Source organism: Silene latifolia, chromosome Y (assembly GCF_048544455.1).
Source record: "Silene latifolia isolate original U9 population chromosome Y, ASM4854445v1, whole genome shotgun sequence".
NCBI classification, from domain to species: domain Eukaryota; kingdom Viridiplantae; phylum Streptophyta; class Magnoliopsida; order Caryophyllales; family Caryophyllaceae; genus Silene; species Silene latifolia.
In genome coordinates this window covers 217,602,299-217,619,716 of record NC_133538.1, presented here as the reverse complement: position 1 = coordinate 217,619,716, position 17,418 = coordinate 217,602,299, and the positions used below count along the sequence as shown (strand labels likewise).

At 39.3% G+C, this 17,418-nt stretch overlaps 1 non-coding gene across 1 annotated transcript; it reads left to right on the top strand.

Moving 5' to 3' along the window:
- The first annotated feature begins 602 nt into the window (after window positions 1–602).
- Window positions 603–709, top strand: LOC141634792 (small nucleolar RNA R71). Its single transcript, XR_012539513.1, has one exon. It is a non-coding gene; the product is annotated as a small nucleolar RNA R71 (small nucleolar RNA).
- The last annotated feature ends 16,709 nt before the right edge of the window (window positions 710–17,418 follow it).

The following is a 17,418-nucleotide window of genomic DNA, read 5'->3' as shown; positions in this document are numbered from 1 at the left end:
GATTTTGGTAACCTTGGTTTTGATTGTAAAAGGGTCTTTGATTTTGGTTTCTCATGGGTGGTGGAGTGTATGTTGTTTGAGGGTTTTGAACATTTTGGCTTTTGTATGAGAGATTTGGATGGAATTTTGTGTTTTCATTGTAAAAATTGGAATAAGGGGTACCACTCTTCTATGCTTGGAAAGCATTCACTTGTTCATTTGTTCCCCTACATTCACCTTGGTCATGTCCCAAAGTTCCACAATTCTCACATATCCCACTTGGGATTGATGAGGATGCCGTCATGGCATTAACATGATGCTTTGATGATTTTGAGTTTTCCTCAAGTCTAGCCATAGCTTGTTCAAACTTCAAGTTTATTGTGTCAATGTGAGCACTAAGTTGAGCACCCAATTGAGTAACGGAGTCCACTTCATGCTCTCCTCCTCTAGTAGCCTTGCGAGGTCTACTATATTGTGAGTTATGGACCGCCATTTCCTCAATCTTGTTCCATGTTTGACTGTCATCAACTTCGGTGAACATTCCATTTGATCCCATATTGAGAATGTTCCTAGAATCTTCATATAAACCATTCCAAAATTGTTGTACCAAAAACCATTCGCTAAGTCCATGGTGAGGACATGAGCGAAAAATTCCCTTGAACCGCTCCCAAGCTTCATACAAAGACTCTTCATCCCTTTGCTTAAAACCCATAATTTGAGCTCTTAGCATGTTAGTCTTTTCCGGTGGGTAGAATTTTTTGTAGAAAGCTAGAGCCAACTTCTTCCAAGAATCTATTCCGAGGGTGGCCTTATCAAGGCCCTTCAACCATTGCTTCGCGGTGACGATTAAAGAAAAAGGAAATAAAACCCATCTAATTTGGTCTTGAGTCACGCCCGTTTGAGAGATTGCATCACAATAGTCGCAAAAGGTTTCCATATGAGAATGAGGGTCTTCACTAGGCATCCCCCCAAATTGGCTCCTCTCAACTAATTGGATGAAGGCGGACTTGGCAATAAAATTTCCGGTTAGATGTTGCGGTGTAGGAGTACCATTTGGTAGATTCTTCTCGGTGGGTACGGAGTGTGACGAGAATTTAGGCATTGTAGGTGGATTTTGTGGGGTATTGTGTAATGGGTTCTCTTCTCCATCTATTGCGAAAGGATTGACAAACTCACTAGTGGGTTGAACAACTTCACTAATACCTCTTAAATTCCTCCTAACAAGTCTCCTATTGTTCGTCAAGGTACTTTCGATTTCACGGTCAAAAGGTAACAAATCACCTTGTAACCTTCTAGACATGCAAAATATCAAACAACTCGAAAACAATTAGAACAAACCTTGAGGAGTTTTACTTCCCCAAGGCGAAGAAAGACACGACTAATAACAATAAAAAGAAATCTAAATCAAACAAACACCGTCCCCGGCAACGGCGCCATTTTTGATGCGAGCCCGTTTCGTGTTCACAATTAAATATGTGGTCGTTGGGTCACGGTCGAATCAAAACAATATTTATAACTTCACAAACAACTCTACAATTAGTAAAGAGGCAAGTAAAGGTCGGATCCCAAGGGACGGGAGTTGAAATGAGATTTCTATTGAAACTAGTGGTGTCTTAAGGGTGTCACAAATTGGGTTGATGTAGAAGGTCACTAAACTAAAATAGCAATGAAAATAAACTAGCGAGATGAATTAAAGGGGGTGTAAACAATTGATTAAAGGCACTAGGGTGTCATGGGATCATAGGGGAATCATGGGATATGATCATACAAACATGTTCTCAAATTATAAGCAAGCAATTATTGTTGTGATGGATTGAGTTGGGTTATATCTTACAATCCTAGGAAAGTTTGGGTCCCGGAGCCGAATCGATTAGATTGTACAACACCTACAAGTCGACTTAATCTTCCCTACTCAACAACATGCATGGTCTAATGAGACTCGAGTTGGGTTATGTCTTACAAGTATCATTGAAAAGATAGGTGATGGTGGTAAATGCAAGGATTCATAGGCTTAACATTTAATCAAACATAACATGTGCATGAGTTGAGATCAAAACAAGCAAGCAAATAAAACATGAAAGCATATTAATTTAAGCATGAATCATTTCCCATGTTGGTTTCCCCTAATCACCCATTAACCCTAGCTAAGAGACTACTCACTCATTATCATGTTGATCATGCTAGCAAGGTTGTCAATCATACCAACAATATGAAACACGATGAATAAATGAAAGTAATTAACAATAATTAAAAAGGGATTAAGAGAATTATACCTACTAATGATTCCAATAATAAAGCAAAGATAAAAGAAGTACTTGAATGCTTGATTGAGAGGTTGTCAATCTCTCAATAATAACCCAAATAATCTTCAATTACCCAAAATAAAGGATGAACAAAAGAGAGATTAAGGAAATAAAACTTGTATTAGAACTTGATTAATTGTTGATTACAAAACTAAAGAGAGATTTAGTTGATATTAACTACTCTAATTATTGATAAGAAGAACATGCTCCTCTAATTAGACTAATGGGGTATTTATAGTGGAAATTAGGGAGGATGCATTTGGGTTAACTAAGGGCTAAACTAGTAATTACACTTTTAGATTGAGCAAGGAGGACCCGGTATTTTTTGAGAGAAGGGCTTCTTTCTTTGTAGCTTGGAGAAGAGGAAATCGTCTTTGTCTTTGAATCAGGCGGAATAAGGTCGGGACGGGCGGAATGCGGCGTTGGAATCCGACCGGATTCAAGGGAATCCGGTCGGATTGTGGAGGTGGAATCCGAGCGGATTAGAGAGCAAAGCCGCACGGATTGTGCAAAACGGACGGACGGATTGGTGACAATCCGCTCGGATTGTCACTCAAAGAACATATCTTCTTCTTTTCTTCCCTTTTCTTCATAAATTCCTTGGGGATTTCCTTGGGGACTCAAGGATCCTTTCTCAACATTGCTCTTCTACTATAATATGTACAAAGGCCTTCTAATCTTGTCTCTCCTTGATGCTTGGTCAATGAATTCGATCAATTTAGTCTCGTTTTGCCATGAAAATGCAAGATTCTTACTCCTTTCCTACCAAGGGATCAAAATCTCAAAGAATATGCAAAACAAAGAACTGAAGATCAGAAATGACCCAAATATGCACTAAAAAGCATGGGAACAAGGCTAATTCGGGAGCTAAATATGCGCTAATTATGGTCACATCATCTAACTAAAATGAACTCGGGTAAGAGTTGTAGGAGCTAATGCAAAGACTTGGGAGACGTCCTAAAGTCGCGAACTCGCCCTACAATTTTGAACCGGTCACTAAGGGGTGTGTATCGGGATCGCTATGTGTTTACTTTGTGATTTGTGTATCTATATAGTAATGTGTGGTATGAATCGGTGGATGCATGCATGTGGAGGATAGAAGATATGAAGTAAAAGATGATGGTGATGTGGTTTGTATATTGTTTGGTTGAAAGCATGAAAACATGATGTTTGATTCATAACGTGGCATGTTAGAAATACGGAAGGAAAGTTGTTTATATGAGTATATAAAAGATAAGTATATATATATATATATATATATATATATATATATATATATGTTGTTGTTTGTCGTTTTGCATAAAAGTTTAGAAAGTTGGGAGTCCGAGTTTGAACATGCGGGTAGCGTACGGGTCTGCATGACTCGATTGAGTGGGGGGCACTCGATCGAGTAGGTGAGAGACTCGATCGAGTGGATTTAACTCGATCAAGTAGGTAGTTTTTCGTTCCTGGGCAGAAGTCTGTTTTGGGTCACTCGATCGAGTAGGATAGGGGACTCGATCGAGTAGGGCTAACTCGATCGAGTAGGGTGTTGACTCGATCAAGTACGTTTTGGGAGCTTTCTGGTTAGGTTCTGGAGTCGGGGCACTCGATCGAGTAAGTTGGATAACTCGATTGAGTGACCTCAACTCGATCGAGTGGATTGTGGGGCTCGATCGAGTAGGTGTTGTGCAGGTGGTTTTCGTATATTGAGATATGGGATGTGTGTTTATGTTTAACCTTTTCTTATATATTTCAAAGATGCCGTCAAAGAGAACAACATTGTATGCCAGGGCAGAGAATATGAGTATTGACGAGATCGTTAAGATGTTGGAGCACCAGGATGCTCTAACAGAGGCTTTGAAGAAGGTGGGAAAGGATAAGGAGACAGGGCCTGATCACTCAAAGATCATCATACATATAGCGAGGTTTAATCCCAAGGAGTACTTGGGGACTGGGGCGCCAATTCTTCTGGATAATTGGTATAGGGAGATGGAGAATATTCTCAATCTGGTACATTGTCCTCAGAAGCTTCGAGTGGAACAGGCTGCGTTCTACTTGAGGGAAGCAGCTGGTGAGTGGTGGGACAAGGTTAAGGTGAGTGATTTGGAGTTGTATATGAAAAAGGGGTTGCCTGCCATACCTTGGGATGAGTTTAGGAGGGCGATTACGCGAGATTTTGTGCTAGAGCATGTGCGTAGTAAGCTGAGAGAGGAGTTTGATGATTTTAAGATGACTTCTGATATGACAATTGCGGAGTACTACCACAAGTTTAATGAGAAATCTAGGTATGCTGAGGACATGGGACTGAGCCAAGAGAACTTGGCATTGAGGTTTGAGAAGGGGTTGACCCCCAAGATCATGGAGAAGTTACCGGTAGAAGCCCTGACGGATGTTAAGGAGGTCTATCAGCGTTCTGGGAGGGCTGAGAGGTTAGTTGAGATGACCAAAGAGAGTTTCTGAGAAGAGGAAAGCTGAGAGTGAGGGTGGTGGCCAGTCTAGTTACAAGAAGAGCGGCCATAACCAGGTAAGAGCGTACTCGTCAGGTTCAGGGTTTAGTGTTGGAGCTTCTTATGGGCGTGGTCGTGGGGGTGGTAGTAGCAGTTGGGGTATGACCTGTTATAACTGTGGCGGCATGGGCCACAAGAGGCATGAGTGCACCAGTGCTATGAGTGGGGGTTTCCAGAGACCGTCGCAGGGGAGTTTCTCTCAGGGTCCTTCGCAGAGTTATGCTAGTAACAGGCCGGCTGGGTCGTTGAACAAGAGGGGTGGCCATAGTATCATTGGTGGGGCTAACCGCAATTGCAGGAATTTATACCAGAAACCAGCAACGAATAACAATAACAACCAGGGGTCGGCTGCTAAGACGTCTACCTCGGTCCAGGGAGGTGGGCAGAAGACCAGTGGTAAGTTGTTTATGATGGAGAAGAAGGCAGCTAAGGATGATGCTCACGTTATCACCGGTACTTTTCTTGTTAATGGAGTCTTTACCTTTGTTTTGTTTGATTCGGGAGCGTCACAATTGTTTGTATCATCGAGTCATGCTAAGAGGTTGGGTTTGAGTGGGTATGAGTGTGTAAAAGTTGAAGTTTTTGTACCTTCGGGAGAGTCTGTATCTTGTGGGCGGTTGTATAGAGGTGTGTCTATGATAGTTAGGCAGGTTGACTTACCAATGGACTTGTTAGAGTTTCCTTTGGAGGGTTTTGAGATGATAGTTGGTATGAACTGGTTGGTTAAGTATAAGGCTAAGATAGATTGTCATCAAAAGAGGGTTTCTTTGAGAGGTCCTAAGGGGATTAGTGTGTCTTATCGTGGGTTTGTTGTCAAACCCAAAGTTAAGTTAATTGCAGTAGTGACCTTGAAGTCCTATCTGAAGAAGGGGTGTCTGTTGATCTTATGCCATGTGAGAGACCATAGAGTGGAGAGTCCATCAGTTGAGAAGAAACTAGTGGTGGGAGAGTTTCCAGATGTTTTTCCAGAGGAGATACCGGGGTTGCCACCGAAGAGGGAGATAGATTTCAGTGTTGAGTTGAAACCGGGGAAGAGGCCAATCTGTAAGGCACCATACCGTATGGGTCCTAAGGAGTTGGAAGAGCTGAAGAAACAGCTGGATGATATGATTGAGAAGGGATACATTAGACCTAGTATATCACCATGGGGAGCACCAATCTTGTTTGTGAAGAAGAAAGATGGGAGCTTGAGGTTGTACATCGAATATAGAGAGCTGAACAGAGTCACGGTGAAGAACAAGTATCCTTTGCCGATGATAGATGATTTGTTTGATCAGTTGAACGGTGTAGCGGTCTTTTCTAAGATTGATTTGAGGTCGGTTTACAATCAGGTGAATATTTGGGAAGAGGACATACCGAAGAAAGTTTTTACATCGAGGTATGGTCACTATGAGTATGTTACTATGTTGTGATGCCGTTTGGGTTGTCTAATACACCTGTAGTGTTTATGGATTTAATGAACCGGGTCTTCAGTCAGTTCTTGGATTGGTTTGTAGTGGTCTTTATCGATGATATCCTAGTCTTTTCTAAGACTAAGGAGGAGTATGAGGAGCATTTGAGGATAGTGTTGCAGACTTTGCGAGAACATGAGCTGTAAGCAAAATTGTCTAAGTGTAAGTTCTGGTTAGAGGAAGTTGACTTTCTGGTGCATGTGATTTCAAAGAAGGGTGTAGCTGTGGATTCTGCAAAGATTGAGGTAGTTACTAAGTGGGAAGCACCAAAGAATGTGGCATAGATCAGGAGTTTCTTGGGTTTGGCAGGGTACTATCGACGGTTCGTGAAGGATTTCTCCAAGATAGCCAAACCTATGACAGCTTTGATGAGGAAATAGAACAGGTTTCATTGGGATGAAAGTTGTGAGACGACGTTCCAGTCATTAAAGAAGCGTTTGACCATAGCTCCAATCTTAGCATTACCTGAACGGAGTGAGAACTTTGAGGTTTATACCGATGCTTCAAAGAATGGGTTGGGTTGTGTGTTGATGTAGAATAGAATACTGATTGCCTATGCTTCTAGGCAATTGAAGCCTTATGAGGAGAACTATCCGACACATAATCTGGAGTTGGGTGCCATAGTGTTTGCTCTCAATATTTGGAGGCCCTACCTTTATGGGGCGACCTTCAAGGTGTTTTCAGATCACAAGAGTCTCAAGTACATCTTCACTCAAAAGGAGTTGAACATGAGACAGAGGAGGTGGATCGAGCTGATTGGGGATTATGACATGGATATCATTTACCATGAAGGGAAAGCTAATGTGGTTGCAGATGCTTTGAGCAGGAAGAGTGTGCATTCGCTATGTATAGCGATGTCTTTGATGAGGTTGAAAGATGAGGTGGGGAAGATGGGGATACACATGATACAGAAAGGGGATGCTAGAGGGGATTTGATAGTGGAGCCAGACCTTTATGATGACATTCGCATGAAGCAGGCTTTGGATCCCAAGATTGAGGAGTGGAGAGCTGGAGTAGACAAAGGGACAGTGTCTAGATTCTCTATTCATACAGATGGTAGTGTGAGATTTGATGGGAGATGGTGTGTTCCTAGTGATGAGGAGTTGAAAAATATAATCATGGAAGAGGCTCATTACACAACATACTCGGTACATCCAGGCGGTGACAAGCTATATAAAGATTTGAAGAATACTTTCTGGTGGTCTGGGATGAAGAAGGAAACAGCTGAGTTTGTGGCTCGTTGTTTGACATGTCAGAGAGTGAAAGGGGAGCAGCGACGACCGCAAGGTAAGATTCAATCTCTTGAGGTACCAGAGTGGAAGTGGGAGTCCATTTCTATGGATTTTATAGTGGGTTTGCCGAGGAGTCAACAGGGTAATAACATGATATGGGTTATAGTTGACCGACTGACTAAGTCAGCTCACTTTGTACCGATGAAAGATAATTGGACCAAGATACAGTTGGCTTTGGCTTATAGGAAGCATGTGTTTTCTTTTCATGGGGTGCCTATGGATATAGTGTCAGATAGAGATGCGAGGTTCATAACACGGTTTCGGAAAGAGTTGCAGGAGTTGATGGGAACTACCTTGAAGATGAGTACTGGATTTCATCCTGTGACAGATGGCCAGACAGAGAGGACCATCAAGACTTTAGAGGACATGTTGCGAGCTTGTATTATGGATTTTGGTGGTAGTTGGAAGCAGAGATTAGACTTGTTTGAGTTTTCTTACAACAACAGCTATCACACCAGTATTGGCATGGCGCCATTTGAGGCTTTGTATGGGAGGAAATATTGGAGTCCGATATGTTGGGATGATAGTACATAGGCAGTTGTTTTGGGACCACAGATGGTACAGGAGATGGTTGAACAGGTTAAGCTGATTAGACAAAGGATGAAAGCGACCCAGGATCGACAAAAGAGTTATGCAGATCTACATCGTCGTGACATAGAGTTTCAGGTTGGGGACAAGGTTCTTTTGAAAGTGTCTCCTATGCGTGGGGTCATGAGATTTGGTAAGAAAGGGAAGCTGAGCTAGAAGTTTATCGGACCTTATGAGATTTTAGATCGTGGGAGTGAGGTTGCTTACCGGTTAGCTTTACCAGCTGCTTTGGATAGAGTGCATAATGTGTTTCATGTGTCTCAGCTGCGGAAGTATGTCAGTGATCCATCACATGTGTTAGATGTAGAGAACATCGAGTTGGATGAGTCCTTGTCTTATCTTGAGGTGCCCAAATAGATTCTTGATCGTAAGGTTAGGAAAACTAGACATGGGGAGACAATGTTGCTTAAGTTTCTTTCGTCTAACCATGAGGTTGAGGAGGCTACTTCGGAGGCAGAAGAGGCTATGAGGGAGCGGTATCCATCTCTTTTTGATCAGGTATGTGTGGTTACGGGGACGTAACCATGTTTCTTTTAGGGGGGTAGGAGATGGTCGCATAAAGTTTTTGTACGTTTTATGTTGGTTTTAGTACAGTTAGTAGTTGCTTTGAGTCAGTTTGGGGTGTTGGTTGGGAGTTTTATTTTGAGTTTTGTTTCGAGTTTTGGTTATGTTGTTGTGTCGGAGTGGTGTTAGTGTGTTTTATTTTTGTTTGTAGTTTGAACTTCGGGGACGAAGTTCTTTTAAGGAGGAAAGACTGTAATACTACGGTTTTATGTGTCTAAGGTTACTCTATCGAGTGGGGCTTACTATCTCGAGTAAGTAGTTTTTGACGCAAAATAGTAGACTATCTGTAGGGTACTCTATCGAGTAAGCTTGGCACTCGATCAAGTAAGGGTCACTCGATCGAGTAAGTGACTTACTCGATCGAGTAAGTGGGTTTACGGGCTGAGTTTTGACGGGTTTTGTTAATAATGCGGGATTAGTATATAAAGCTTTCGTCAGTTTTCTTAAAACACTTTTACACCCTAAAACCTTTCAAAGAGAAGATTAGAAGTTACGTTGATTGTTCTCGCCGCATTATTAACAATCCCAAGGCTAGGAGTGTCGGATTGCATTGTTCTTTACGTCGTTGTGATCCTTGTGTCGAGGGTAAGCTTTTTATACAACTTTTATTATGTTTTGGTAAGGTTGGTTAAACCCTAATTGGGTGATATTGGGGGTTTTGGAAGATTTATATGAATGTGGTAGTAATTGTATGTATGTATGTATATATAGGAGGAAGATTCGTTGAGGAGAGATTCTGACTTAGCTTCTTAATCGTCTGTTGGTGTTTGCTTTCCAGGTAGTGTTTCCCTACTCAGTATTGGCTACAGAATGTGTTGGTGATTGTTGTTGTGATTGTTAAATAATTATAATGTTGGATTGGTTTTGATGATTATTGATAGTATGTTGTTGATTGATTGTGTATCTGTCTCTGATCTTCGAGGTGCGTCCCTGGCTGAGTGGAGTCACTTGCGGGAGTAGCTTCACGCCGTTGATTTGCCCCTTGTGGTTCCTGTCACAAGGGGGATGTGGAGATTAATGAACTTGGGTTTATCGCTCGATGAAGATGAGCCGGGATTTGGTGGGTACGGCTGCGGTCCCCCACTGGCGGCGAGGAGTACTTGTTGCGATGGGTACTCTGGCTGGGCTACACACTTTAGTGTGTAGTCAGTTGTGTGGAGATTGGAGTTGGAGACTAGAGATTTGTTTGAGCTGTTTGAGCTGTTTGTGATATTGTTCCTTTGTGGTATTTGTTTTATGTAATCAGTACTGACGCCGTTAATTGTTTTAAAAACTGTGGTGATCCATTCGGGGATGGTGAGCAGTTGTTGAGTAGGTATGATGACTTATGCGAGGGATAGCTGGGATGGAGTCACCAACAGTCTTAGAGTCTTCCGCTGTGTCTTAGTTAGTTGTTTGAGTACTTTGGTTTTTGGAGAACAGTTGTATTTCTTTTGACAGTTTTTGGAACTTTGTTGTATCACCTAAACTTTACTATCATTTAAATGCGTTTCATTATTGTCTATTTGAGTATCATGGCCTCGGGTAACCGAGATGGTGACGTTCTCATACTTTAAGTGGTCCTGGTAAGGCACTTGGAGTATGGGGGTGTCACATTATTGTTATTGTTATTATTATTATTATTATTATTTTTATTTTTATTCTTATTATTTTTATTATTATTCTTATTCTTATTATTATTATTATTGTTATTATTATTGTTATTATTATTATTATTATTATTATTATTATTATTATTATTATTATTATTATTATTATTATTATTATTATTATTATTTTTATTATTATTATTATTATTATTATTATTATTATTATAATTATTATTATTATAATTATTATTGTTATTATTATTGTTATTATTATTGTTATTATTATTGTTATTATTATTATTATTATTATTATTATTATTATTATTATTATTATTATTATTATTATTATTATTATTATTATTATTATTATTATTATTATTATTATTATTATTATTATTATTATTATTATTATTATTATTATTATTATTATTACTACTACTACTACTACTACTACTACTATTATTATTATTACGATTATTATTATTATAGTAATAATAATAATAATAATTCTACTACTACTACTACTACTACTACTACTACTACTACTACTACTACTACTACTACTACTAATACTACTACTACTGTTGTTGTTGTTGTTGTTGTTGTTGTTGTTGTTGTTGTTGTTGTTGTTGTTGTTGTTGTTGTTGTTGTTGTTGTTGTTATTGTTGTTGTTATTATTATTATTATTTTTTTTTTTTGGTGAAATGTGAGTATGTATTATATATAAGTATCAAAAGACTTCCCCAATTACATCCATATCAAAAGTATCAACGAAAGAAAACCGGACTACATCAACAAGCATCAGGTATTTTCGAACCATCAAAGGAAACCCAAACAATTCCTGAGTTCCACTTCGTTCATTCCAGCTTTACCCAAACATCTCCGTCTAATGTGCAGCTGAATCATCTTCTTCATCCGCTCAACTATCACTGAGGGTCTCATCACATGAAGTTCAATTCTCGCATGATTCCGCTGATCCCAAATTAAGTAACGGTAAGTCGTCAAAATCACAGCTAGAGCTTTCCATTTCATATTGTTGCGATTTGCATTCATTAATTCATTAGTTGTGGGCATTGGTCGACCAATCCAATCCTCCACATCCTTTTGAATCTTTCTCGCTAAATTCACACTCGGTGAATGGATGAGTGATTGTTTGATCGAGCATCACACAGAATGCACTGTCATCTTGACAAAGACCCATACGCATAGAGCTTCGTCTTAATGTTAATACCTTCCCCGCATAATGAGCCATGATATGAATGAAGCCTTAGGAATGTTCCAGTTGTTCCAAACAATATCAGTCCATTGTTGTTTCAGTTGATTTCCCAAAAGCCATTCATATCCATTCCCAATTGTGTACCCCTTCTGGTGGGGAGTCCAAACATTGTCAATGAAGCCATCCTTAATCCTCTCCTTCACCTTACAAATACTCTTCCAAGTCCATGTAGTATCATTTGCTGGAGTATAGTCATGCCAAGAAGCCCCTTTAAGGTACAGATCATCAATCCATTTGATCCATAATCTGTCGGACTTCGTGTATATCCAATCGACCAATTTACCAACGAAGCTATATTCCATGTATCGGCTCTCTTAATGCCTAAACCACCTTGAGCTTTAGGCATAGTTACTCTATCCCAACTAACCGAGGTACCCTATGATATTCAATTGAGCTTGTCCCATAGGTAATTCCTACATATGGCCTCAACTCTTTTAATGGCGACTTTGGGGATAACAAACATAGCAGCCAATAGTTGTATAGAGTATTCAACACGAATTGATGAGGACAACCCTACCAAAGATAGGAAAGCTTCTTAGCTCCAAGGCTCCTAATTCTAACCACCATTTTCTCCACAAGACTACTACAGTCCTTTTTAGAGATTTTGCCAGGCTGGATAGGGACTCCCAAATATTTAAATGGCATTGTACCCTCTTGAAACCCTGTAACTGATAAAATATCATGTTGCAAATCTTCTTTCATGCCATTAAAGAAAATTTCTGACTTAGTGTTATTCATCTGCAGACCTGAGGCATTAGAGAATGAGGTGAAGGCCTTCATAAGGAGGATGATGGAAGGAGCATCTCCTTTGCAGAACATCAACAAGTCATCCGCAAACATAAGGTGAGTGAGTTTAATAGCTTTGCACATAGGATGATAGTGAAAAGGCCACCTGCTAGTAGCAAAAGCTATTAACCTCGTCAAGTAGTCCATACAGATAGTAAAAATGAGGGGGGACACTGGATCACCTTGCCTGAGACCTCTTTCACCCTTAAAGTAGCCAAAATTATTCCCATTAAGCACCAATGTATAGGAAGTGGAAGTTATGCAAGCCATAAGAAGGTTAACAAACTTACTAGGGAACTTCAAACCTATCAAAAGTTGTCTCACAAATTCCCATTCAACTGTATCATAGGCTTTTTGCAAGTCAATTTTAAACAAGCATCTAGGAGAGACATTCTTTCTGGAATACTGATGAACAATATCCTGACAAATCAAAACATTCTCAATGATGGACCTTCCTTGCACAAATGCCCCTTGACTTTCATGGATAATGTCAGGAAGGACCAGGGCTAGTCTATTGCAAAGGAGTTTAGATATAACCTTGTAGAGAACATTACAACAAGCAATAGGTCTGAATTGCTTAACTGAGGTTGGTCTCTCACACTTTGGAATTAGGCTTATATTAGTAGCATTCATTGAGAGAGCAACCGACCGCTTTGGAAAAAATCCTGTCATGACCTTCACAATGTCATGTCCAATCAAATCCCAAGCATCCCTAAAGAACCCACTAGAGTAGCCATCAGGTCCTGGGGCTTTATCAATAGGAATAGAGAAAACAACCTGCTTTACCTCCTCATAACTAACAGCCTTTCGGATAGCAAGATGCTCCTCGGTGCAACATTTCCCAAAATCCAAGACAAAATGACCGACATTTTCAGTGCTCTTCCTGCTGCCCAACAAACCAGTGTAGTAGTCTAGAAAAGCATCCTGAATGCTATGAGTTTCAGTACAGACTCTCCCATGCTGATCCTCAATCTGTATGATGGTATTAGCCATACAACGTTTCCTGATAGCGCATGAAAGTATCTTTGTGTTAGCATCTCCCTCCTCAAGCCATTTAGATTTAGCCTTTTGACTAAGAAAACTGTCTCTGGCCTTAGATAAACTTCTGAAATTTTCCATAGCATCCCTTTCCTGATTGATAAGCAATTGATTCCTGGGATCAACAACAATTTGGTTACGGATATCTGTCAAAACCAGTTCAGCTTCTCTAGTTTTGATTTCTATATCTGCATAGCAATCCTTGTTAAGCTCCTTGAGGACAAACTTCACTGTTTCAATTTCTTGACACAACAAACATCCTAGTACCTTGAATGTGTTCATCCCATACGATTTGACCCTAGGAATAAAATCACCGCCCCACCCCACATGTTGAAGTACTTGAAGCTTCTATTCTTTGTGGCATCATGGTGTTTGTTAGAGATAACACAGGGGTTATGATCAAACAAACCTTCAGGGTGAAAGTGTCCAATCATATCGAGAAACTCGATTAACCACTCATTATTGACCAAAAATCTATCTAATCTACTATATTTTCTATGCTCAAAGATCTTGTTTATTTGTCCAGTAAAGAAAGCACCCGTGAGCCTGGATATCACTCATGCCACATTCAGTCACACACGATCTACAAAGGCTTCCATATCATCATCTCTAGTCTGTCCACCTAATCTCTCATCGGGATGCAACACTCGTATTGAAATCACCAAAAAAAAGCCCAAGGATCATTGCAAGATTGAGCATAATACTTCAGATTTCTCCATAGCTCAACCCTATCCTTACCATCATTGAAGGCATAAATCAAGGTAAGATAGAAGCTCTTTCCTGTCACTTTAATATTAATCTTTGCATGAATGAACTAGGGATTATAAGCCAACACTTGCACATCAAATAATTGAGGCTTCCATAACAACCAAACCCTTCCCCCCTTATGTGTATGACTATTGGTGGTCACACACCAACCATCAAACAGATTAAGGGAAACATTTGCCACATTACCACCATTTATTTTAGTCTCCAAAAAGCAAATAGGCCAAGCCTATGATTATTCATGAAATTTCTAACTACTTTTTGTTTATTTACACTATTAAGGCCCCTCACATTCCAAAATCCTATGTTATTCATGGGAAACAGTTGGGTTAGGAGGGTCACCAGTTTCCTTTGCACATGCTTGTTGTCTCTCAATTTCATCCAAATCAATGATGTCCTCAGTATCACTCTCCTCCTGGTCCACAATTTGTGTCTGTTTAGGAGCGAGGAGTAATTGGGCTAGACAGAACAGGTATTCGATCATTGATAAGTTTGATTTTACCCGAGGCACAGCCCTCCATTCTTTCCCCGACTACGGGAGAACGGCTTCTTTTGCCGAGTCTTCCTACATTCAGAGGTCTCATGACCCAATCCTTTACATTTCAAACAAATGCTAGGTTTCCAGTCATATTCCACCTTAACCTTCACTAAATTGCCATTCTCATCTTTAAACTGAACACTAGTAGGGAACTTGTGCCCAACATTCAATTCAACCATCACCCTTGCATAACCCACCTGGTTTTGGCTTCACGTAGCAGGATCGGACCTAACATAAGGTCCCACCAAGGCAGCTACCTTTGGCATACACTTACCCCAAAACCGTAGAGGTAACCCATACAATTTAACCCAAGCAGGCACTACTTTTACCTCCTCTTTAAGGAGGTCCACTTCACTCTGTCAAGGCTTCACCACTAGGGGTTTATTATCAAACATATGATACCCAGCCTTAAGCACATCTTCTTTACTCTTCAAAGTTTTAAACCTGACAAGAAATATTCCATTAGGGAGGAACGAAATCTTGTCTATGCCATACTTATTCCATATTCTATAAATATATCCTTCTAGCACTTCCCATGGGGATTAGCCCCTAAGACAAAACACACAACAGCCTGATTCCAATACTCTACCTCCTCTCTCACATCATCTGCAGTAAACTGCAATATATTATCCTCCAACTGAGTTGGAATAACAGGGGAGGGTTCCATAGGAGTGGTAGATGTCTCTGTTCCTTGCTCAGTTTCATTCAGATTATCAGTTTGTAAGATTGCATTAAATTTCTTACCACGTTGTGTTACAAATTTGGTGTTTGCAACAGGTTCTTCCTCATCATCAAAGGAGAGTCCAGTTACTCCATTAACTTCATGCATTGGCTTGGTTCTGCGGACATCCTCCTCAGATGGCCCCTTTGCTCCTCCTCCATTATGGCTTTTGTTTACTTTTTTTTTGAGAATTTGTACGTTTGCTATTAGCAGACTGTTTTGTTTTAGATTTGGAAGCAGAATTACGAGCCATATTGAAGAAATCTTAAGCCCTAATGATGGTGGTTGGTCGTCTCTTTGTCGCCTGTCATTAGGGTTTATTATTGTTGCAGTACTCGTTATTGTAAAACTGATGATTCTTAAAAATAGTTCATTCCTATTATTATTATTATTATAAAATGCGCACAGCTTTCATTATAATAAAAACAAAATGTTTACATGAAATTGGTGGGGAGCCGAGAGACAATCTGGGCTCCCACACCCTTAGCAATAGTAAAGCTAATACGAGTAAAAATGTAAGCGGCTACCCGAGCCCCAAAGATCCCGAGATACCGAGAATTTCGGATCCGCTGAGCAAGGCAACAGCATCCGAACTCAACTCCCCAAGTGAAGAGAAAGAGAAAGGTAGGAAACCATAACCCGCTACCGCGCACAAATCCCCATACTTAGCACACTTTCGCTGAGCAGCATCAGCGACAACCCGGCCCGGCACAAAATCGCCAACCCGATCCGAGTCAAAGGTGAAGAACCCGTCAGGTCGACGCACACATCACGCCCCCTGTCCCAAGAATAAAGCAATAAATCCGCAGGACGAAGAGAGCCACCATGCCCATCAACCAAACCGATATCAACCACTAAGGAAACAAAAATTATTATTATTATTATTATTATTATTATTATTATTATTATTATTATTATTATTATTATTTCCTTAAATTAAGCTCATTTACAAAAATATGAAAATAAAATCATCAACCACTAAGGAAACAATTATGGTCGAAAATTAGGGCTTCCAAATAGGAAACTTTGACCTTTTATAAACTAAGATTATTTAACACATATAATTTAGTAAGAGCCAAGTTAAATTTGTGTCAGTAATATAATGAAATGAAATTGCTTAGTAATCGTGCTGATACCCTTGCTTAATTGGTTATGAGTCTATTTGAAAACACTAACTCACATCTAATGCATCGCGTGTTCGAACCTTACTAACGTCGTTTTTTTCTTCCTTTTTTCCCCTAATTCCACACTAACGCATGCCCCTTACTTTTGCATCAAATTAACTTCTGCAATTCTCCCAAAAACTGAATTAGGGTTCATCATTATTGATAAAAAAATCGAGTTAAATTAGGGTTCATCCAATTTGACGAATTGAATTAGGGTTCATCATTAATTGGTAGATCGATTTTTCTGATTAATTGAATTAGGGATAAATTTAAACCGATTTTGAGTTAGTCTGACGAATTGAATTAGGGTTCACTATCAATTAATTGATCAAATTTTCTAACTAATTGAATTAGGGCTAAATTTAGACCGATTTTGAGTTAGTCTACATTTTGACTAATTGAATAAGGGTTCATCAATTTTATTAATATAATTGAATTAGGAACTGATTAATCGAATTAAATTTGGGTTTATCAATTGATTGGTCGATTTTAATTAAGTGGCTTAGGGCTCATCAATTTGATTAATAGAATTGAATAAGAGTTAGGCAAATCGAATTAAATTAAGGGAAAAAGGTTTGACTAAATTGAATAATTTTTAAATATTTAGGCTAATTTTGAATTATTTTGAAATATTTAGGCTAATTTTGAAATTCGACTTTAATTAATTGACTAAATGGGAATACAAAAATAATGGTGTATTTAAGTTTATTAAAATTAATGGACATAAATTGTAATAATGAATAATTCTAAATCAAAATGTACAAAATAAATCAAATTTAAAAAAAAGCTAACCATAAATGATGTTAACTAAGCCTAATTAATTAGTTAACTACATTTGTTAAATGACTAACCTAACCCTAAACTAATCAAACC